The sequence below is a fragment of the Pinus tabuliformis genome, chromosome 7 (genome assembly GCF_031772625.1).
Source record: "Pinus tabuliformis cultivar Carrire ecotype Pingquan chromosome 7, CPIR1, whole genome shotgun sequence".
Classification (NCBI taxonomy): domain Eukaryota; kingdom Viridiplantae; phylum Streptophyta; class Pinopsida; order Pinales; family Pinaceae; genus Pinus; species Pinus tabuliformis.
Genome location: NC_142293.1, coordinates 1857766914 through 1857791433, shown reverse-complemented (window position 1 = coordinate 1857791433; position 24520 = coordinate 1857766914). Strand labels below are relative to the sequence as shown.

The window sequence follows — 24520 nt, the reverse complement described above, 5'->3', positions numbered from 1 at the left end:
GACAAGCGGGACACTTGAGATAGAGCGTTGAACGACCGCGATGACACTTGTGCGAAATTGCATACAACTTCATGTGTGAGTGTGACAGATGCTTACATAGAGAATATAACTTGTACACATGAATACGAACTTTGAACATAACCAGAGCATGAACGCAAGCATGGCATGGTGGACAACATACTAAAAGATGTCTGACAAATGGTCAAGTGAGGAGGGTGCAAAGACTCAACACGAGCTCATGGGATGAGCCCGACTGTTTGCAAACATCAAGTAAAAACCCAAGGAAGGCTCTAAAATTAGATGCAAGCGAACATTTTGGAGGGTGTTGCAGCCGCTACAATAGGTTCATAAGAAGATGTGTACTTTGTTGTACAACAAGCCTAGTAATAGGAAGTAGAGTCTATATCATCCCTTGGATATACCCACTCATCCTTGGGTAAGAATTTCCATGGAGTTTTTGGGAGGTTTACAAAGAATTAGGAAGGCCAAGAAATAATGAACTTGTTCATTGAACAGGTTTGGGTGCAAGTTAGTATACTAGGAAGAAATTTTTAGATAAGGACACAAGATTTCTCAATTTATTTTGGCTTACATTGTGGGAGAAGATGAACATAAAGTTAAAGAGGTATATAACAATCCAACCACTAATAGAACAATCCACACTTCTACTAGTAAGTCCCCATTTGAAAAAAAATTAGGTTGTCTACCACCTTCACCTTACGATATGACATATGTATAGAAAGGAGGATTGATGGGGGATCTTGCAAGGAATGCCTTTAGGGCTAGAAAATTTGTTGAGAATATGAGGAATATCTAGATACAGGTATAGGAGACACTATAGAAGTCATGGGAGAAATACAATTCCATCCATGATCGGCACAAAAAAATAAAATTCCTTTAGGGTGGGAGATAGAGTATGGTTACATTGAACAAGGAGAGGCTACACAATCTTTGAAAGAAAATCAAAGCTTTGTGATATGGTCCCTTTGAGATATTGGAAAGGTGGGAGATAATGTGTATAAAATCAATATACCCCCATCCATGTGCATTTACTCAGTAGAAAATGTAGATAATTTGAAACCATATGAGTTTTCCATGCTAGATTAGGAAGAGGAACATGTCCTACCTTCTATAGAGGATTTGGCACTAGATGCTCATGTAGAGTTAACAAAGAATACAATTTTGTAGAAGGTGTCCAAAATTACAAGACATGAACAACCTTTGGTATACTGGGTTGAAAGGACAACTTCTAGGAAAAGTTAAATTGTACACTCGAGAGAAGGTGGAAGAAAAAATTTCTAACCTCTTTCAGTAGAATTTTTTGGGGAACAAAAGCATTTGAAAATGGGGAGGTGTGATCTGGATTAGATCATTACATTGTTTTTCATCCATCTTGATGCTTTTAGAGTCGAGAATGTGGAGGGATCATCTCATAAGACCATTTTTTATGGGTGGACCTAGTTTGGCAAATTGAAGTTTGAAACCTCCTAGCCGTGACATCACATCCCAAGATCGACCCCGAGACGCGAGAGATTTTTGCTTTCCATTACGGTCGCCTACCGGAGAAAAAGAACCCCATGTCATAATCTTGTCGATGTTGCAGTCTTCATTTATTCATGCCATACGAAGCATACGAAGCAGTATGCGATATTTCCGAATAACCAGATCATGGTGGACCCCATGGACATGATTGTCGGTAGTGGCTCTATCATGGGCTATGACACCGCTAAGGTCTGACAGCTCGGGGTTCTCCCATGCTACGCAACGAACGAGGCCACGATGAAATGGTTCGAAGTCCCGGCTTCAATTTTTTCCATTCGCTCAACGCGTGGGATGAGGCCGACGAGATCGTGTTGATTGCCGTGAATTTGTACCTGGTGGAGCACGTTCTGTAGAGAACCCATGTTGTCCCATTCCACAGTAGAGAAGGTTTTCATAAGTTTGAGAAACAGGATTGTATCTAGAGATCCATTTTCTTCAAAATGTTTGGAGTTGGGCATTATCTTAGTTTTTTTTATGGTGGAAGTGGTCAACCTTTGCGATGACATGAGATTATTGTTATAATCACTCAGTAAATCTGTTGTCCATCTTTAACTGTACAAATAATGTTGGCTTAACTCTATAACAGGTATGTATATATGTATATATTTCTATACTACTTTTGAACAATAGAAATTTGAATTTATATTGTTTTCTAACCACAGATCTAGATCTGTATGTGAATAAAATGGTGAACAAAATCAATCATTGGATTACTGCATATTGATACTTAATTTGTTCAACTTAACATGAGCTGAAATCCTTCCATACTGTTGTAAATGATTTGCAGATGATCCTCATTCTAATAAGTAGAGTAATTTTGTGCAAGCCTCTTCCCAATATTGACTGTGATTTCTGGTTCTTATTTTCATAACATCACCAATACATACAGGACCGTATTGCTCTGCCCATAGAAGTGTTGCTTCTTGGTTAGCTTAAATGAAGGTATAATATATATAGATATGAATAGTCATTACATCTATGCTTCATATCAATTCAATAGGATTTGGATGCAAGGATAACTTGCATAAACCTTCGTGCCACAGAGATAATTTGATGACCGAGTACCTGAAGTTATGTTGTCTGCTCACCTTTTAAGGTCGAGGTTATGTTGTGAATTGCTATAAGACCAAGCTTCTCTTAAGCATAGGGCTATCGACATAGTTAAGAGCCAATATTTCAATATAATTTAGTCAAACTTATGCTTCCAAAAACAAAAATTTTCTTGGTAGATGAAGGTTATAATGATCACGGGTCTAAAGTGATAAGATGATCACAGCGAGCACTAACAAGTGTGAGTTTGGTTGCTTTTCAATTTGATGCCAAAAGACTTCACTCTCTTTTTGCAAGGCAACCTACAGTATGACCAAACCTTACGAGACCATCAAAATGAACGACAAACCAAAGCTGAACCCTTCTAATATTCCTACGTTAGATGCTCAGGGAAGATCCAAAGAATTCGAATCTTTACTTCACAAGATCATTCGTTAAAGTGCTTGAGAAATAGAGGTATAAGGTTATGTATTTATATGCTAAAGGGAGCTCCCTAATTAGCTAACCATGGGAGGATGGGAGGGTCCCATGAGAGCTAAAAACTTTTAATATTCAAGTAATATTTGCCTTATGGATTAAGTTAGGAAGGTCGTTGGCCTTAAGGAGGAAGATTAGCCTTTAAAACCTTGAAGAATACTTTTTATAGGGAAAAACCTAGCCAAGAAGAGTTAGATCTATTTTTACAGCATCTCAACAATCAATCCTCCTCCATAAAGTTTACTATGGAGCAGGAAATTAATGGGTGTCTAGCTTTCCTTGATGTTCTAATTTCGAAGAACAATGACAGTTCTTTCTCCCACCAAGCATTTTGGAAGAAAACTCATACTGAGCAATATCTTCATGCCAACTCCCATCATTCCCTACTCAAAAGTTGGGTGTTCTCAACACGCTAGCTACTCGTGCACTGAGAATCTCTGATGAAAAGAACCTTGATAAAAGAAAGCCCATCTCCTTAATGTTTTGTTAATAATGGTTATAGTAGGCACCAAGGTATGAATTTCCTTAAATCTAGCAAAGGTCCCAAGGTTAAGAAAGACCCTAAAGATCGAGTCTCAGGGTTCATCTCCCTTTCATCGAGGGGACCACTGATAAGATTGCAAGAATCCTTAGGAAGCGTAATGTTCCCTAAACCTTTAGACCCCTTAACACCATCCGTAGTTCCCTTAGATCGGTCAAAGACCATGTTGACCCAAAGGACATGAAAGGTGTCTATGTTATTCCATGTTCTTGTGGGACCCCCTATGTTGGTGAGACAGGGTGCTCTATATATCAGAGGATTCATGAGCACTCAACCGACATCAAACATGGGAGGACCCGGTCTTCCACCCTGGAAGAACATACGGAGAAGACTAAGCATCATATATGTATTGAGGAGGCCCGGGTTATTGCAAAGATTGTGCCTTCTCATCACCGAAAGTTTAGGGAGGCCATAGAAATTGAAAAGAGTCAGAGAAATCTCAATACTGATGATGGTTGGAAGATTAGCAGTTGTTTGATCTCCGCCCTTTCCTCCTAACCCTCCCCTCTGCCCCTGTCCCCGTCCCGCCCCTTGTTTCGTTCTTTTTATTGTGTTCTTCTCTGCTTTTTCCCCCTCGTCTTCTGGATTATTTGTTTTTTCCCCTTTATTCCCTTTACTTCTTATTGATTTTTATTCAATATTTTATTAATTTTATTAATATTTTTAATAGTTTAATATTATTAGTTCACTTATATTTTCTCTAGCTTAAAATTAATAATGTGATGTTTTTAGTTATTAGGTTCTAAAATTTTTACGCCTTAATTATTGAACATGATACATAAATAAATAAGTTTTATACTTGAACATAAATGAAAGAATTATAAACATATAAACTAATTAGTTGATTAATTGATAATAAAAAATTAGGTTTGATCCCTACTTATCCCATTATACTTTTAGTAAATAAATAAATTTAATAATTGAATTAACTAACTAATTATAAATAGTTATATTTTTTTCCATAATTCTTCATTGACTTTAATTTATATTTTATTTAGTTTCAGGTGAGAAGAAAAATTATATATATATATATATACTTTAGAAATAAGTCAAATATTTAACTAACTAATTAGGTTATCTAATTAATAAACATTTATTAATTTTTCTTAATATATCCTATAATAATAATAATATAAGTCTTTATATAGTTTATGTAGTTTTAAAATAATAAAGAGTATATTAATTAGTTCTTAGTTTAAGTTTATTTTAGTTAAATACAAGCGGTTCTATTTAATTACAAAAGGAAATAAACGAACTAATTAATTAATTAACCAATTAATTTTCCTTTCTCTATCTCTTGGTCAGTCCAGTATAGTCGTTTCCTTGGTCAAATGTAGTTGCTTCTTTCTAGCCGTTGAATAATCGGTTCTCTCTATTTAACCTACAACCATGATCTGGTTCTTCAGCTTGTCCTAACGATGAACCACACTTGTTGGTTCGAAACGCGTTGACAAATGAATTTTGATGTGATTTTTGCCGAAAACACTTCTCAATAAGCTTGATATGGATCATAGACGCCTAAATTCAACAATAATATAATTTTATTAATAATAGTATATAACCCTTAAGATAAATATTTAATGACTATAACTAATAAATGTGTGCCATGACACGACCTCTCGGGTTTTAGCCCCACTAATTTGGATCTTTGACTTCAACCTTGAATAAATCTCAAACTGTGAAGAACTACATGGCGTGTTGGATACCACCAGAAACATCTTGTTGAGGAGAATCTATCTAGAAGGATCCTAACACGAGATTCCATGAATTTCCATGTCATATTGAGTGACAAAAGGTGGGGCAACACTTGGTGTTGCTTGGGTTGACGTCAATGACAACCACTTATCAACAAGAGCACGTAGTATTACTAACATTTCCTTCTCATAAATAGGTTTCTGTAAATAATTTCCCTTGATTGGACAACTTTCAAATAAATGGGTCTTCCTTCTTGCATTAAAAGAACACCATTGCCATTTCATGAGGCATCACATTCCACAATAAAGGTTTTTGTGAAGCCTGGTGTAGCTAAGAGTAAAGTTTGACACATTGTCTCTTTAATCTGTTCAAAGTCATTAGTTGAATCTTCTGGAGTCCAAAAAAATGCATCTTTCTTCAGTAATGTTGTTAGTGGTTGTTATATACATATTTGGGCACTACAACCCCAATCACATATGTCCATAAACCAAGGGCTTCTAAACCCCTAAAAGTGTTGTTTCATACCCTAAAGGATCAAGGTCAACTGATTACATCATTTCCCAGAAGTTCTCCCTGAAAAACTACTCAGAACTGGTCAAAACTGGACCATACAGACTGCTCAGTGCTAAGGGTGTGATGCATCTCACCTATTACACACAAAGGGTGTGATGCATACTGAAAAGCCCTTCTGTAGGGTGCGATGAGTGAGAGCAGACAAATGGCAGAGGCAGTTTTCTAGGTGGAAACTCAGAGAATCTTCTAGAAACTGCTCATATGGCACTTGCCTCCCTGAATTCACCCAGGGATGAGTAAGAGATCTTGAAATCTCCAAGTGAAACCAAGAACTATCAGTGAAATGACACTAATCAAACCCCAAAAGCTGACTCACCCCCCTGCAAATATCTATATATGGATCCCTCATCCTAGAGATCCAGAGGCTTGAATTTTGTAATTTGTAAGGAAGTGTTGTTGGTTTCTCTTTGAGACATTGTATTGTTGGATGATCTAGCTTTTCACGAGGTGAAAAGGGCTTTCATGCTGGGAGGATGGCGCTGGATCAGACAGTTGGGTTGTAATCCTCTCTTCTACTACTTCTATCAATAAAGCTATTTGAGTTTTCCTCCATATACTTGTATATTTCTGAATCTTGTATTTGTGTATGCATTTGTATGGTTAATGTACATCTGATTCTACATTGTTTGGTGTTCTTTGAAGCAGGGAAAGTGAGAAAGGAGTGGCGAAAGCTCTATCAAAGGAGAGAGGAAACAAGCAAGGAGACAACCGAAAGACTAAGGTTGTGTGCTCTCTGCTTCTCTCTCATCTATCTCTCATAAAGGAAAACGCAAGTTACTTTGAATTGTGTGTTTCTAAGATAGCTACCCGTCTTAGTGGGACTAGCAGATCTGAGTAGACACTAGTTTTCCCGGAAACAGTGGTGTTGTTATTTTCCCATAATTCTTAACAAAATTGCGATAATACGATGTCAACCCGAGAAATCCTCGAAGATGCCTAAAGGTTGTGGGGAGTTTCCATCCTTTATGGCTTTAATTTTGTTATGGTCTAGCTTAACACCCTCATGAGATACAATATGAACCAAATATTACACTTCCTGTAACCAAAGAAACATTTGGAGGGTTTTGCAAACAATTGTTTCTCCTCCAATAGTTTGAGCACCCTATCAACATGTTGAAAATGATTTTTCCAAGACTACTTGTAGATTAGTATATCATAAAAAAATAATAACACAAATTCTATAAGGGTTTGAAAATAGAATTCATCAAACCTTGAAATGTGGAACGTGCATTAGTAAGACCAAAAGACATGACCAAAAATTCATAATGACTTTCATGAGTTCTGAATGTTGTTTTCAGAATGTCTTCTGTCTTCATTCTAATTTGATGATATCTTGAGTGAAGATCTATCTTGGTGAAGTAAATTGCTCCATATAAATCATCCAACAATTCATTAATGATAGGAATGGAAATTTATCTTTAATAGTGAGGTTATTGAGTTCTCTATAATGTGGACACATATATCATGATCCATTCTTATTGTGCACTAATACTACTAGAGAAGAGAAGGAACTTTTGTTCGGTTGAATTACACCTGTCTCTAACATTTCTGCAACCATACATTCAATTTCAATTTTATGGGCATAGGGATATCTGTAAGGTTTGATGTTTGGAAGAACACTTCCCAGAATCAAGTGAATAGCATGGTCGTGATCGAGAATAAGTGGAATTTGTTATTCTTCTCACTTAGGGCAATTTCTAACAATTAATATAATAAATATTATTGTAGTAGCTTCAAACCTTATTGAATCTACATCATCCTTCAAAAACACAAAACCCTATATTTTCCTCAAAATATTTCTCATGAATATATACATATGGATAAACACAATTCTTTTACAAATTTCAATAAATTTAAATAAATAAATAAATAATTTAAATGGCTACTTGATAATTTTTTTCAATTGAAATTTAAAATGGCTAGTTGATCTTTTTTTCAATTATTTTATATATATAATCTAGTTGGCTATTCAATTGACCACTAATTAGCTATATTGATGTTATTTTATCTTGAAATTTGTAAAAAAATTGAATCTTTGTATAGTGGGAAAACCTATCATAACTTATTTGTCAAACTAGTAGTAGGGATAAGTACACTACTCGTTATTCATGAATGTAAGCTAGCATTACGGTTATTCAACAAAAACCATGCCACCTGGAATTATGGATGGTGGTCCATAAGGGGGCAAGCTTTCAATATTGTCAGTTGCCTCTAGGTCTTGGGCCATTAACCTGTTTTCTAACTTCCGAGGAAAACAAGCTCTTAACCAAACATAAATAGCGTTAAGACATACTCCAAACCTAGTAAAAAAAATTAAATCAAATTTTTTTTATAGAAAATTTATATTATTTAGATTCATCAAATACTAATATATGTGGCAATTAAAATTGAAATCTCCTTTAATTTTAAGGAATTTATATATTTAAAAAAAATCAAAAATTATTTTTAAAAATAAAATTTTAAAATTATATGAAAAATAACTAATTTTAAAATAATAAATTTTCATCTATAAGGTTAAGTTGGGTATTTAACATTAATAATATTGGAAATTCAATGCATTTTTCATAAATATTTAGATGTATTATTGAAAGAAACATACAAATTCTACAAATATTTGGTAATTTGAAGTTGTTTGGCCATTGGATGTTGGAAAGAGTTTAGCTTATTAATTTGAGTATTTGAGTTTTTTTCAAGTTGTATAGTGACATAAATAATTCTAGTTTAATTATTTTATGTTTTGTTTTTTTTTTCATATTTTCTCGTCTATTTTACGAGATATGTGATAGAGATTTGTTGGAATCACAAATTTGAGTTATGAAATATACATAATCCAGAATGGTACAAAGGTTTTTTAGGGTGTTGAATCTATTTATGTATTAAAAAATGCATCTTAGAGAGCAAAAACCCATGATTTTGCTAAAACATTATTGTTCAATTCTAACAAAAATTTCAAAATGTAGAAGAGTTAGATTGCACCATTGAAATCAATTGTGGAGAACTTTCAAAACATTTCTTTTACACATATTTAGAGAGTTAAATATGTATATTGATGTTATATCTACCAGTCTCTTGTATTTCAATCACAAACTTATGGTGCTTGAGGAATCTAATCTACCATACATGATGAAGGTCATGGAATCTGGTAACATTGAAATTGTTACTCAGTATGACTTCGACATGAATCTCTTCATGGCCATGACAACACATCCAAAGATCGATGCTGAGGTGTGAGAGCTTTTGTTTTAAATTGATGTGTTGAATGGTTTAAATTGTATTTTAAGTGCTAAAAATTACTCACCACTTGAATTTCATTGTACCTTACAAGAGTGTGAGGGATATGCGTCAAATTGTGAATTAACTACTAGGGGCTGTGTTATCACCCCAAGAAACTCACCTAGGTTGTATATCAGTGATGCTCGGGAACATTACAAATTCAACAAAATGTTGGATTAAATGATGGATGAATGGAAGAAATGTTGCACATTCAAGCCAGATAACCACTCCTACTATGATTTACCCCAGACATGGGTGAACACCCCCAAACTACAAGGCTTTTAACCACCAATTACCCACAGTTTAAATAAAATGTGATGATGGAGAAGACTGACCACACCAGCAGATACACAGGACCCTGTGATGGTCGGCTGCAACCAGTTAAGAGGTCTGTAAATCTATTATCTAATACACAAACAGGATGACAGCTCTCTATGCATTAAAACAACAGAAACCTACAAGCAATTTCAATGATATAGCTAAATTCTAACACAGAGGCGGGATGACAACCCCTCTGATGCTAAACATTCACAGCACATGAAATAAATGCAAAGCAGGCACAGCCTGGAACATAGAAGAAGTGAAAAGTGATCAAATGATAGCAAAAGAAGCTTGTATTAGTTGGAAATGAAGACCAAACGCTGCAGGTCTCACAGTATTTACAGTCTCCAGAAGTTGAAACCTACAACACACTAGCACTCATCTAACACTCATCAAACTCATTACATTGTTTTTCTCAGTATATATAGAATCTGTTTACAAAAATATCTGCTAGGGTATGCGTGGAGGTGTCTTAATGGATCACCAACCACATTTACAGTTAGACATGGCTCATCTGCTACATTCTGACTATTTTAAATAAACAAAATGACTCTTTTGTACTTCAGTGTCCCTCCTGAACAGTTGAAATATCATCTTCATAATCGCTATTGTCATTGAACTGCTCAAGGATCATTCTACTCGTCCTTGGCCGTGCTTTGTTGAATGCGGGTGGGTGAAGAATTAATGCACAGATGGCTGGGAATACATGATGGTCGTTGGATGATTGAGATGGATAGCCTGGATCACTTGGCGAGCAGCCTTGAGAGCAAACAAGGGCACGATTAGATATTAGCCGTGGATGCAATGAATCAGACGGCGGGGATTGACATATGGAAGCCATTGAGGGAAAATAGGAATCGAGGGACAAGGGCCGTCCGATCGCAAGTTTGATGATCGGACGGTTGAAGAATGGCAAAGGAGGGTGACAGTTAACGCGAGGGGACCCGGGTACGGAGGCGGGAAGCAGTTTTATCGCACCACTTACCCAGGCTCAATAGTTTTCATACCAGCGGGTGCGATGCAACAATAATAAGACGCGTGGCAGGAGCTATGGCGGCGAAACTGCTTTCCCTGAAGGCTAACGAGTGTGCATGTCTGTGGAGCGGGGAAAGCGATAACCCTTGGATCATATGACGGGATGATCAGACGGTCAGCATAAACGCACAAGTTTATTATCGATATGACGGATGATGTGACAGGTTAGGGGCGAGCCCAAGTTTTGGATTATTTTATATGTGTAGGGTTATATGGGTCAAAACATAATGCTGGGGCAAACAAATAATAAGTTTTTTATATGGGGTTTAAACGTATATTGTGAGGGGATTAGGGGTAATGGAAGAAAATAGGAGGATAAAGGGGAAGAAGAAATCCACTGCTGCGAGCCTCTTGAGAGCATGATCAGCACTACCAAACCTACCTTTGACCCTTAAACACTGAATCTATAACAGAGCTAACACTGGCTCCTTCTGGGGATGAGATCCTCCCTGCAAGGTCTCAAGAACCTGCAAACCACTGCCTTTCCAGCTGAAAAGAAACTAATCAAAATTCATAGCGTTCCATTGGGCATGGAGTCTATTCTGTCCGCATAAAACTAATAAAAACAAACTCTTTACCTTAAACAACATAAATTTTCAAAACCACCCATTAACTGGGCCATCAAAAACTGCTTCACCTCCCATACTTTTCAATATGAAGGTGTTGGTCCGTTGAACCTGTGAAATGATGAAAGGCCCTGTCCATAAAGCATCAAATTTCCCATGATTGCCTTTCTTCTCCTTCAAAGCATCCCATTTCAGGACCAAGTCTCCAACCTGAAAATTATTTCTTTTTGCCTTCCTGTCAAAAACATCCTTGATCTTTTTCTGATGTGCTATAGCTTTTTCAACCAACTGTTCTCTAATCTGATGTAATTCTGTCAAATCAGTGATTTTGTTTTCCATGTCTTCTTCCTCCTCTTGCTCTTCTTGAAGGAATTCTGCCTCAGGGAGAGTAAATTGAATCGGAAATACTGCCTCTGTGCCATACACCAGTTTGAATGGAGAACTGCCAGTGGATCTCTTGATGGTCACTCTGTCAGCCCAAAGTGCATACTTGAGCTTTGAATCCCAATTCTTTTTATTGTCCTCTAACAGCTTTTTAATTATCTTTTTCAGGCTTTTATTAGAGGATTCTGCTAGACCATTTCCCTGTGGATAATATGAGGTGGAATAAACAAGTTTAATACCCATAGAATCACACATAGCCACCAATTCTTTCGCTCTGAAGGCTGCTGCATTGTCCGTGACTAATTTATGTGGACAACCAAATCTGGTAAAGATATTCTCTGTCAAAAACTTCATGACCACATTATGATCAGCCTTCCTTGTAGGGACTGCTTCAATCCACTTGGTAAAATAATCAGTGGAAACTAATATCCATCTGTGCTGGCCACTGGAATGTGGATTGATTTCTCCAATGAAATCCAAACCCCACTGCTGAAAAGGTCCTCTTGCCTGAATTGGTTTTAGGGGCAGGGATTTCAACTGTTGTTTTCCTTCAAATCTCTGGCACCTATCACAAGATTTAACAAAAACAAATACATCAGAAAATAAAGTGGGCCAATAGTACCTAGCTCTGAGAATTTTGTGGGCAATAGTTTTCCAATAATGGTGTCCTCCACACATGCTGGAATGAAACTGTTGCATGACTTCTTTTGATTGTTCTTTGTCCAGACACCTTAAAAGCACTCCAAATGGATCCCTCCAGTAGAGCAGAGTTTCTATAATGCAATACTTTGCTGCTCTAAGCTTTAAAGTTCTAGCTTGACTTTGCGTAAAGCCTGAAGGGATTTCTAGCTTCAGCAAGAAATTAATTATTGCAGCATACCGATCACATGAAGCTATATTCTCGGCCACTGACTGTTCTTTTACTGTTTTAACCATTTCCTCTTCTTCTGCCTGACCATTTTCTGCCATCATGCATAGGAAATCAATGTCTAAAGTTCTGCAATTTTCTTCAGCCAATAACTTGGCAAGCCCCTCACCTCTGACCAACTTTGTGGGCTTCAGCTCTATGTTAAATTCTATCATTTTAGCAATCCACCTTGCCCTTCTTCCATCAGCATTAGGTTGTGTCAGGACAACTTCTATTGCAGCAGAGGGTACATATGCAATTATTTTTGAATTCAAAATATAAACTACGAACGCCTTTAAGTATTTAATAAGAGCATATCCCTGTTTTTCAATAATATCATACCTTAGTTCAGCATCCCTCAAATTCTTGCTGAAAAATGCTACTGGATGCTATGAACCTTCTTCATCTGCTTGCAATAAAATAGCTGCAATGGTATCTTCAGAGGCAAAATAAAATATATGGAACTCCTTGTTGTAATCAGGACTTATTAAAGTGGGAGCCTCCATAATAGCCTTCTTAATGGACTCAAATGATTTTCTTGTTGTTTCAGTCCATCTTACCTGTGCTCCCTTTTTCAACATGGAGGTTACGTGCTTTACCAGCTCTGCAAAATCCGGAATAAACCTCCTGACAAAATTAATTTTGCCCAGAAAAGACTGTATATCTTTCTTTGATCTGGGGATAGTCAAAGCTTGAATTGCTTTGACTCTTTCTGGGTCAATTTGAATACCTGCAGCAGACACAACATGTCCCAACAACTTGCCTTCTTCTAAAGCAAATTGTGATTTCTTTGGATTGACTGAAATTCCGAACCTTCTGCACTTCAGAAATACTTTCTTCAAATGTTGTAGATGACTTTGATGGCTGCTAGAGTAAACTGTTATGTCATCAAGGTAGATAAGCACAAATTTGTCCTTCTCTCCCACAAATGCTATATCCATAGCTCTCTGAAAGGTGGCTCTAGCATTCATCAATCCAAATGGCATTTTGGCATACATGAAAGTGCCCCAAGGAGTGGTAAATGCAGTCTTTTCTTGGTCATCTGGGTGCACAACAATCTGATTAAAGCCTGAAATCCATCTATGAAAGACATCACTTTAGCTCTTGAGACCTTTTGCAACAAATGCTCCATCTTGGGCAAGGGATAATTATCTTTCTTTGAGCATTTGTTCAAATTTCTGAAATCAACACACAGTCTGATTTCTCCACTCTTCTTCCTCACAACTACCAAATTGGCCACCCATCTGGAATATATGAGAGGCACTATGATCTTAGCAGCCAACAATTTTTTAATTTCTTTTTCAATTAAAGGAAGAAGCATGGGATTTATTGGTCTCAACTTCTGTTTGAAAGGAATAGCGTCTTTCTCCAGAGGGATTTTGTGTTGAATTATATTCTTATCATAAGTTTTCAGATCACTATACTCCCAGGCAAACACATCAGCAAATTGCTTCATTAATTTGCAGTATTTAGAACTTTGATCAGCTGACAAATGAGTAGACAAATTTATATATCTGGGCTGACCTGGACTTCCTATATCATGCTTACAGACTACGGATTGGTCCTCTTTTTGGGCAGCCTTGTAAGGCACATCATTCTGGTCAAACAGTCTTTCAAGAGGAATTAGACCCTTAGGAATATGGCTACTAGGAAGCTGGACTATGTTGTTTTTGCCAATCTTATTTCTAAGCTGGGACTGGCAATTTTCTAACAAGGCTTCATTATCTTGGTCAATTTTCAACTCTGAAAATTCATCAATGACTTGCAGAAACCTATTCAACTCATCATCATCATTAAAAACTTTCCAGTGGTGGACATTGTCAGGCAAGGATGGTCTATACTTCATTTGGACTTCATAAACTAGTCTAGGAGGCAATGTAGGGATGAATAGAATAACAGAAATAGCAAGTGAATCAACAAGTTGATTTTTGGCTCTAGGAATGTATGAAATACAGAAAAAATCAAAGGAGTCTATGATTCTCCATACCTTATCCCTATATGCTTTCAGCCTTGCGTGCTTTGCCTGAAATGTTTTATTCACTTGCTGGATAATCAAATCAGCATCTCCAAATACCTTTAAATTATTGATTCCTCTGCCCTTGGCTGCATTAAGGCCCAACAACAAAGCCTCATATTCTGCTATGTTTTTAGTCACATTAAAAACTAGCTTAAAAGACAATTGAATGCTTTCTTCTTCTGGAGACACTAGCACCACCCCTGCTCCTGCAGTCTCCTTGGAACATGCTCCATCAAAGAACATCTCCCAAATCTAACTTCCTCGCTCTTCCTCGGCCTGAATTGTTGGTTTCCTGATCTGCATTGAGGCCCTCTGAGATTCTTCTATTTGGAGAATACATGCTCCAAAATCAGTGTCCACTGCATATATAGGATGATTTGTAGGATTCTTCTCATCACGAATGATGTATGCAAATTGTGCTTCTCTGTACAATCTCCTGCTTTCTCCTCCAAACACTGGGACAGTGGCATAAGACAAACCATTCTGTAATGTCCCACCTAGTCTCTTAATCCACCCTCTGGACAACAGCATGCCAAACTTAAGAGGGACGTCTGCTACCACAATATCCATCATCATACTTTTCATGGGCAGCTGGGTTAGGGTAATGGCTAGATCCTTAATCAGTCCAAGGCATTTCACCTTCCTTGAATCAAAAGAAAATAAATAATGATAGGGTCTAGTGATATCAAGGCCTAACTCTTCCATGACAGCTTTAGGCATCAAATTGTGGCTGGCCCCTGTGTCTAGCAGGCAATTATGGAGGATTTTATCATGGATGGTCAATGAGACATAGAAAGATGGAGAATTATTATCAGCAGGTTCAACCATAGGACTAAGCACAATGGCAGGCTTGTCATCTTGCAAATTGACAGAGTCAGTGGAGGTTTGTTTGGTTTCTAGCTCAAGGGCTTCAAGGATAGGCTTCCTAAACACTTCACTCTTCACCAACTCAACCAGAGGCACAGATATTTTCAATTTCTCAACTTCTAACTCAAAGATGAAAGAAGAATATGACTTATCAGAACTTTTTACCTCTTGAACTGGAGCTTTGAGGATGGCTGGATCAACTGCTGGTCTTCTCTGCTTGATATTCTGCAGTTCTGTTTGGACAGCAGCTCTTTGGGCAGGATTCTCTTTGGCATTTCTTGCATTTGATCTCAGATTATATCGCTGCTGCTTCTCATCAGATTAGAATAGCTCCTTTGTCCCACTCTTGACTGTTTTGTTCTTGCAGCAATGACTCTTCATATTCATCCAATGTCAAAAAAGCATCACTGCCTTTATCTTCCATGCAATGAATTTCATCCTCGTCTTCTTCAAATTGTTCCTCCTCCATGACTACATTTTGGAAAGGGGCCTTAACTTTGTGATCTTCTTTTGATTCTTCACCCCTCTATATTATTTGTAACTGCTCATTTGCTCTTCTGAATGGATTTGGATTTCTTGGAGCAAATGCGTTTTGCTGCCTTGTTTTCCCTGAGTTCTGCTCAACCTTTAGCTTAGAAACTTCAGCAGCCAACGACTCTATCATCTTAGTCATTTTATCTAATTTAGGCTCTGAAGATGATGCAGAAGAAGTAGAATCTTGATTCCTCTGTCTTCTTCTGTCAGCTAGACTCTTTATCTTCTCTGCAGCCATGATATTAGATTCTACTTCTAATGCTGCATCTTGCATATCAGACAGCGTAGCACATCTTCTTTCTCTCAATAACAGGCAGAAATCAGAGTCAAAAGCATTGGCATAAGTGAGTTTGGTAGTAGTGGGGGTAGGTTTTACCTCAGCTGGTATCCTACTATACAAATGATTGAATCTTTTATTAAAATCATGTATTGATTCCCCATTTTCCCTTTTCAGATTACCAAACTCAGTATGATAGTACATCAAGTGCTTTTTATCTCCCCATTGCTTCAAAAATGCATCATCTAATGCTTCTATATCATTTATTGATCTCTGGGGTAATTCTCTGAACGACTTCCTAGCCTCTCCATCAAGGCTCTGGACAAAAACTCTCATCCACACATCATTTTCACTTATATCTAGATTATCAGCATAACTGTAAAAAGCTTCTAAGTGTTCTTCTGTTGTTACTCCCTCTGTTCCAGTGAATTTAGGCATGTATTTCTGATATTCTCCCAGAGGCATAGGATTTAAAGGGACAGGAAAGACCAAAGGTCCATATCTAGCAGCAACAATTCTCTCAATCCTAGTAGGTGCTTGCTGTCCTGCCATGATTGGGATATTTGGAAGAATAATAGCAGATTGAATGGTAGGGAGAAATGTGATGGATGGTAGAGATAAAGGGATGTTATGGACATTATGGGAAGCTTTCTTTGGACTGAGATTCAAAGGGGAACTAACTGTGCAAGGGGCTGAAATAATCTCTGAAGGAGTTTCCTTATTTACAGCGCTGGGTTCTAATTCTTCAAACTGTAAATCTTCATCTACAACTTTATCTTTCAGAGATGAATTAGATTTCTTAGGCTTACCTAATATTGATGCCCCCTTCTGTCAAGCTTTCTTTGATTTAGCATTCCTTCCAGGGTCAGGCAATGGTTCAGCTGGAGATTTCTGAGGATTTCTTCGAGTATGTCTCACAAACTGAGCCAGAACTTCAATGTGGAGTCACCAAAGGATGGTCTTCCACCAATGGAGGCGCCAAAAAGATGACTAGAACCAAAATATGTGTTCAAACCTTGTCTGTCATCAAAGCTTGAAGCTGTTTCGTTCTCCCAGGGAAGCTGAGCTTCGATTCTCCTCTCCCCGGCAACGGCGCCAATTAAAGTTATCACCCCAAGAAACTCACCTAGGTTGTATATCAGTGATGCCCGGGAACATTACAAATTCAACAAAATGTTGGATTAAATGATGGATGAATGGAAGAAATGCTGCACATTCAAGCCAGATAACCACTCCTACTATGATTTACCCCAGACATGGGTGAACACCCCCAAACTACAAGGCTTTTAACCACCAATTACCCACAGTTTAAATAAAATGTGATGATGGAGAATACTGACCACACCAGCAGATACACAAGACCCTGTGATGGCCGGCTGCAACTAGTTAAGAGGTCTGTAAATCTATTATCTAATACACAAACAGGATGACAGCTCTCTATGCATTAAAACAACATAAACCTGCAAGCAATTTCAATGATACAGCTAAATTCTAACAATTTCAATGATACAGCTAAATTCACAGCACATGAAATAAATGCAAAGCAAGCACAACCTGGAACATAGAAGAAGTGAAAAGTGAGCAAATGACAGCAAAAGAAGCTTGTATTAGTTGGAAATGGAGACCAGACGCTGCAGGTCTCATAGTATTTACAGTCTCCAGAAGTTGAAACCTACAACACACTAGCACTCATCTAACACTCATAAAACTCATTACATTGTTTTTCTCAGTATATATAGAATCTATTTACAAAAATCTCTGCTAGGGTATGCGTGGAGGTGTCTTAATGGAATACCAACCACATTTACAGTTAGACATGGCTCATCTGCTACATTTTGACTGTTTTAAATAAACAAAATGGCTCTTTCGTACTTCAGTGTCCCTCCTTAACAGTTGAAATATCATCTTCATAATCACTGTTGTCATTGACCTGCTCGAGGAGCATTCTACTCGTCCTTGGCCGTGTTGTGTTGAATGCAGGTGGGTGAAGAATTAATGCACAGATGGCTGGGAATACATGATGGCCGTTGGATGAATGAGATGGACGGCCTGGATCACTTGGCGAGCAGCCTTGAGAGCAAACAGGGGCACGATTAGATATTAGCCGTGGATGCAATGAATCAGACGGCGGGGATCGGAATATGGAAACCATTGAGGGAAAATAGGAATGGAGGGACAAGGGCTATCCGATCGCAAGTTTGATCATCAGACGGTTGAATAATGGCAAAGGAGGGTGACAGTTAACGCGAGGGGACCCGGGTACAGAGGCAGGAAGCGGTTTTATCTCACCGCTTACCCGGGCTCGGTAGTTTTCGTACCAGCAGGTGCAATGCAACAATAATAAGACGCGTGGCAGGAGCGATGGCAGGGAAACTGCTTTCCCTGGAGGCTAACGGGTGTGCATGTCTGTGGAGCGGGGAAAGCGATAACCCTTGGATCATATGATGGGATGATCGGACGGTCAGCATAAAGGCACAAGTTTATTGTTGATATGACCGATGATGTGACAGGTTAGGGGCGAGCCCAGGTTTTGGATTATTTTATATGTGCGGGGTTACATGGGTCAAAACATAATGCCGGGGAAAACAAATAATAAGTTTTTTATATGGAGTTTAAACGTATATTGTGAGGGGATTAGGGGTAATGGGAGAAAATAGGAGGATAAAGGGGAAGAAGAAATCCACTGCTACGAGCCTCTTGAGAGCATGATCAGCACTGCCAAACCTGCCTTTGACCCTTAAACACTGAATCTGTAACAGAGCTAACAGGCCGTAAAGCCCATAAACTAATAGCAAGACTTGAATTTCATTGTACTCAACATTTTTTATGATGCATCTACAACATTTTGTAAAATGTGAACTTTATCCATTATCACTTTTCCATCCTCTACAATTTCTTGAATGAAAATGCATTGGATATCAATTTGATGTCTTTACATGAAAGATAAGGTTCTTAATTACACAAATGACATTGTTAATATCACATTGAATTGTAATAACAATCAAACTTAACTTTACATATGAACATAGTTTCATGATCTAAATAGCCTTTTGTCAAGTTTTCTATTAATTTTAGTTGTTGTTTCCACTACATTGAAAACACCCGATGAGGCCACCTTTAAATTAGGAGAGTTTACAATGGAAGTTATCTTCCAACCAACTATATTTAAGAATCATGAACATTTCCAGGTCCTTGATAATGATACACATATCCTAGGCTCCTTGGAAAAAAATGATCAATTTGATTACCAAAATAATCAAGACAACATAATAGAGGGTGTGCATGAGGCCTTCAAGTTAAAAAAATGACTGATTTAGAAAAATCATTTGATAGAGATGATGGCTACAAATTTGGAAGGATAACTGATCAGCCACGCGATAATACCATTGAAATAAAAATAGGATCAAAACTCAATCCCAAAATTATTTATATTGGGAAGGTTAACCCAAGGGAAAAGGAATGAACTTGAAAAATTATTACATTAGTTTAAGGATGTGTTTTCTTGGTCATACCAAGATTTGAAGGCTTGTAGCAAGATTTTGTTTAACACACCATTCCTTTAAAGGAGGGATCCAAATCAGTTAGGAAAATTTTGAGAATCATGAACCCAAGTTGGTCACCTTAGTCAAATAAGAATTGCAAAATATTCTCAATGTGATATGATAGCCACAAAAAAGAATTCTTCATGGTTATCCAACCCCATAGTGACCAAGAAAAATAATGGACTTATCAGAATGTGTGTTGAATTTAGATACCTAAATAAAATGTTCATTAAGGATAATTACCCTTTGCATAACATGGATAACCTCTTACAAAGGATTATAGGTACTAGAACAATGTCTATGTTAGATGAATTTTCTAGGTATAATTTAGCCTTGGTCAAGGAAGAACATAAATTGAAAACTAATTTCACTACACCTTGGGGAACTTAAATTTTTTTGATAATTCCATTTGGTCTCTTAAATGTCGAGTTTACTTTCCAAAGAACCATGTAAGATTACGGAAATATACCAAGATGACTTGGCAGTATGGACTCTAAGGAAAGGAGAGACCATTTCTGACACCTAAGGAGAGTGTTTGAGCGATGTACGAAACATGGTATCTCATTGAACCAAAGGAAGTTAATCTTTGGGGTTGACCAAGGAAATACCTTTGGGCATGTGATTTTGAAAGAGGGTATCAACATCGATTTTGAAAGGATAGAATCAAGTAAGGATATTTCCATTGTTAGGACGCTAGAATATTAATGTCTTCCTATTATTGTTATTGTTAGTGTAGCCCCCTATTGTTATTGTTTTTCCCATGTATCCCCCATGTTGTTATTGTTGTGCCCCATAGAATCCCACTATTGTTATTTTTGTGCCTTACATTATTATTGTTATGTAGGTTCTGATTATATTGTGACCCCTTAAACTCCTTTATATATCAAGGAGGTCTTATCTTTTGAATCATCCAAGAATTTTTCATTTGTTTAATATAAAGGAGGTTTCCCCCTCGAAGAGACTATTTTTTTAGTCGTTGATCTATATTTTCTTCTATTTTGTGAGCTAGTTGCATAACATTTGGTATTAGAGCTTTGGATTCTAGGGTTTTGTTGCTTCAAACAAATCATCTTGGAATTTTTCCTATAACTTTTTTTATACGAAGATTCAGAATCTAAAATTGCAACCACATGGATCCAATACATTGGTAAACCCCATATATGAATTTCAGATATTAATTCGCTATATTTTCAGAGATATGATATGAGGAATTTAGGGTTTTTGCAAGCTCCAGAATCTCATCTGCAAAAGGTGACCTAGGAAAAATTGTCATAACTTTCTCTCCAAGCATCGAATTTGAATTTCATAAAAAGTGACTGAAAGTGAACATAATTTATTTTGTTAGGTATCATTTTTAGGGCTGAAGGTCGAAACAGGGACACGTGGCACTCTGTACAAGTTCGATTTACTGAACTAGTCTATAATCAAGTCATCATCGGAGATTGGGCATAAATATTTCTTAAAGAACCCAATCTTGGTCTGACTTGTGGGGTTGGAAAGAAAGCTCAAAGGGCTAACATAGGACAAGATTTTTAGAATTTGGAGATATGAAATTATAGAGATCCAACAGCTTCAATATCGAGCTCCAAAAAAGCAAGAAAAATGTGTGTATTTTTTTCAAATTTTGCAAAAAAAATGTTTGAAAAATTAGTTTGAAGTGATTGAAAGGGAGTACTAAAGCATAGATATCATTATTTGGTTCTAAAATTCCCCACAAACAAAATACTTCTACACCCATTAAGATCTAAGAAAGCTCTACTATGACTCATGAAAAGGAAGAATTACAACATGATGTATCAAAATTATGGGACCAAGTGCAACAAATTTCGCTCTCACAAAGAGCAACCAAATATTAAATAAAAGGGGAAATGGATGGGTTGGAAAGGGAAATGTAAGTTTTGAAGGATGGTTTAAAAGCAAACATAGAAGATTTGAAGGATGGTTTAAAAGTAGACATGGAAGCAGTGATGAATGTCAAGATGGAAGGATTGACAAATTTGCTGCAAGAAAGGCTTCCAAATGGTGACAAGATAATTCATGAAAATCGTGATGAGCAAAAAAGAAATATGAATTATGATTTTAGAGACTCCAATGTTGGGTTTAAGACCCACCACATTCCAAAATTCAATGTGAGGAAGTTTTATGGCAAGGATCCAGTAAAATGAATACTACAGATGGAACAATATTTTGACCTTCATGGTGTGCAAAACACAAAAGGTACGCATTACAACTTTATATTTAGAACCCAATCAGTCTGTATGGTATCAATGACTTTGTTCTCGTAAACCGCTTGTCACTTGGTCAATTTTTATGGAGGAAATGATAGCACATTATGAGGATACAAAGAGAAACACCTTCTTTAGCCAATTGATAAATCTCAAACAAAAGGGTTCAATGGCGGAGAACATTGAGCACTTTCAAAAATTGAATATTAGGGTAACTGATATTCTAGAGGAGCGTAGGATTGATGTCTTCATAGGGAATTTGAAGGATAACATCCAAAATGAGGTTCACTTTTGGGATCCTGATTCATTGAAGAATACATTGAGGGTGGCAAGAAAAGTTGAAAGCAAAATTATGGAAACAAGGAAGTCTACCACTCACAACTACAAATATGGAAGTGTTATTGCTCCTTAGCCTTCCACTACCTACAAGGTTGACGCCACAAAAAGCGAAGGAAAAAAGAGCAAAAGGGCTTTGTTACAATTGTGATAGAAAATACAGTAAAGGTCATAAGTGTGCTGACAAGAAATTTTTCTACATAGATTGTGAAGAGGAGGAAGAAAAGGAACAAGAAACATCAAAAGAGGAGGATATACACCAGGAACCAACCCAAGAGAAAGAATAAATGAATCCTACCATATATTGTAATGCATTGGCATGAATTACCACTCCTCAAACTCTCAAGATAGAAGGATATATTAAGAAGAAGAAGGTAATAGTGTTGATTGATTCGGGTAGTACCCATAATTTTATTCATTGTAAGATAGGCAAGCAATTGAATTGCTTCCTATATCCAACACCACAGTGTCAACTGATGGTTGCAAATGGACGAACAATAAATTTCTCTAGAAAGTGACATAATATCAAGCTAACCATGGGTGAATATGTATTGAACAGTCCAATGTGTTCCATTCAAATGGGTGGGGCTGATGTTGTACTAGGATTCCAATGGTTACAACATTTGGGGACGATAGCTCTTAAATTTCAAGAACTTTTCTTGAATTGGTTTTGGGAAGGAAAGGAAGTTGAATTAAGGGATATGGTAGCGAAACTGGAAAACATAATTATCTCTAATGGCATGACAAATCTTCTAAATAAAGAACAACGGGCATAATTACACAATTATGCTCACTAGAGGTTCAAACATTGAAATCATTTATTTTTGCAGATCTCCAAAATGTCTTGGACAATCATTCCAAGATATTTGAGACTCCTAAAGGGCCAAGGCCTCCCACCTATTCATGATCATGGTCATGCTATTCATTTGATTCTAGGAATCGTTCCTCCAAACATTAGACCTTACAGATATCCCTATGCCTAAAAGAGTGAAATTGAACATATGGTTGCATAAATGCTAGAAGCTGGTATAATTCAACCTAGTCAAAGTTCTTTCTCTGATCTAGTATTATTGGTGCACAAGAAAGATGGATCACGGTGTATGTGTATAGATTATAGGGAGCTAAACAAGCCCAGTATTAAAGATGAATTTCTCATTCCTGTCATTATTGAATTTTTGGATGAATTACATGAAGAAATTTACTTCACCAAGTTGGATCTTCGTTTAGGATATCATCAAATTAGAATGAAGACTGAAGACGTTCTGAAAACAACATTCATAACTCATGAGGGTCATTATGAATTTTTGGTCATGCCTTTTGGCCTTACTAATGCACCCTCCACCTTTCAAGGTTTGATGAATTCCATTTTCAAACCATTCCTTAGAAAAATTGTGTTAGTATTTTTTGATGATATGCTAACCTATAGCAAGTCTTAGAAGGATCATGTTCAACATGTTGACGGGGTGCTCAAACTATTGGAGGAGAAATAATTACATGCAAAAACCTCCAAGTGTTTCTTTGGAGTATAGTAGGTGGAATATTTGGGTTATATTGTATCTCATGAGGGTGTTAAGGTAGACACTAACAAAATTAAAGCCATTAAGGAATGGAAAATCCCCACAACCATAAATTATCTTCAAGGTTTTCTCGAGTTGATAGGGTATTATCACAGGTTTGTTAAGAATTATGGGAGAATAAAAACACCTCTAACAACATTAATAAAGAAAGATGCATTTTCTTGGACTCAAAAAGCAACTAAGGCCTTTGAACATCTTAAAGAGGCAATGTGCCAAGCACCGATCTTAGCATCGCCAGACTTCACAAAAGCCTTTATTGTGGAACTTGATGCCTCAGGAAATGGAATTATTGTTGACTTAATGCAAGAAGGAAGACCCATTTCTTTTGAAAGTCGTCAAATTAAAGGAAAGCATTTACACAAACCAATTTATGAGAAGAAAAGGTTATCAATACTACATGCACTAAAAAAATGATGACCTTACTTAATGGGAAGACACTTCAAGGTAAAAAAATATCATGGTAGTCTTAAATAATTTTTGAAACAAAGATTATCTTTAGAAGAGTAGCAAAAAGGGTCACATATGTGTTGGGTTATAACTTTGAAATCATCTACAAAAAATGGAAGCAAAACTTTGTTGTAGATGCACTCTCGAGAAAGGATGAGGATGTAGAAGCATTTATTTGTATCATTTCTATTATCCAACCTAATTGGATAACTGAAACAAGGGATGAACAAAATACTAGAATATGCTTACAAATAGAATGGAAATAAAATAGCCCGGGCGATGGTAACTTATCTCTGAGAAGAGATGTGGTGGCTACATGCCTCTGAACTATGTT

The 24520-nt window shown here is 36.9% G+C and overlaps 1 pseudogene; it reads left to right on the top strand.

The window, feature by feature from the left end:
• LOC149255834 (putative carotenoid cleavage dioxygenase 4, chloroplastic) overlaps positions 1-24520 on the top strand; it is a 103871-nt pseudogene that overhangs the window by 55325 nt on the left and 24026 nt on the right.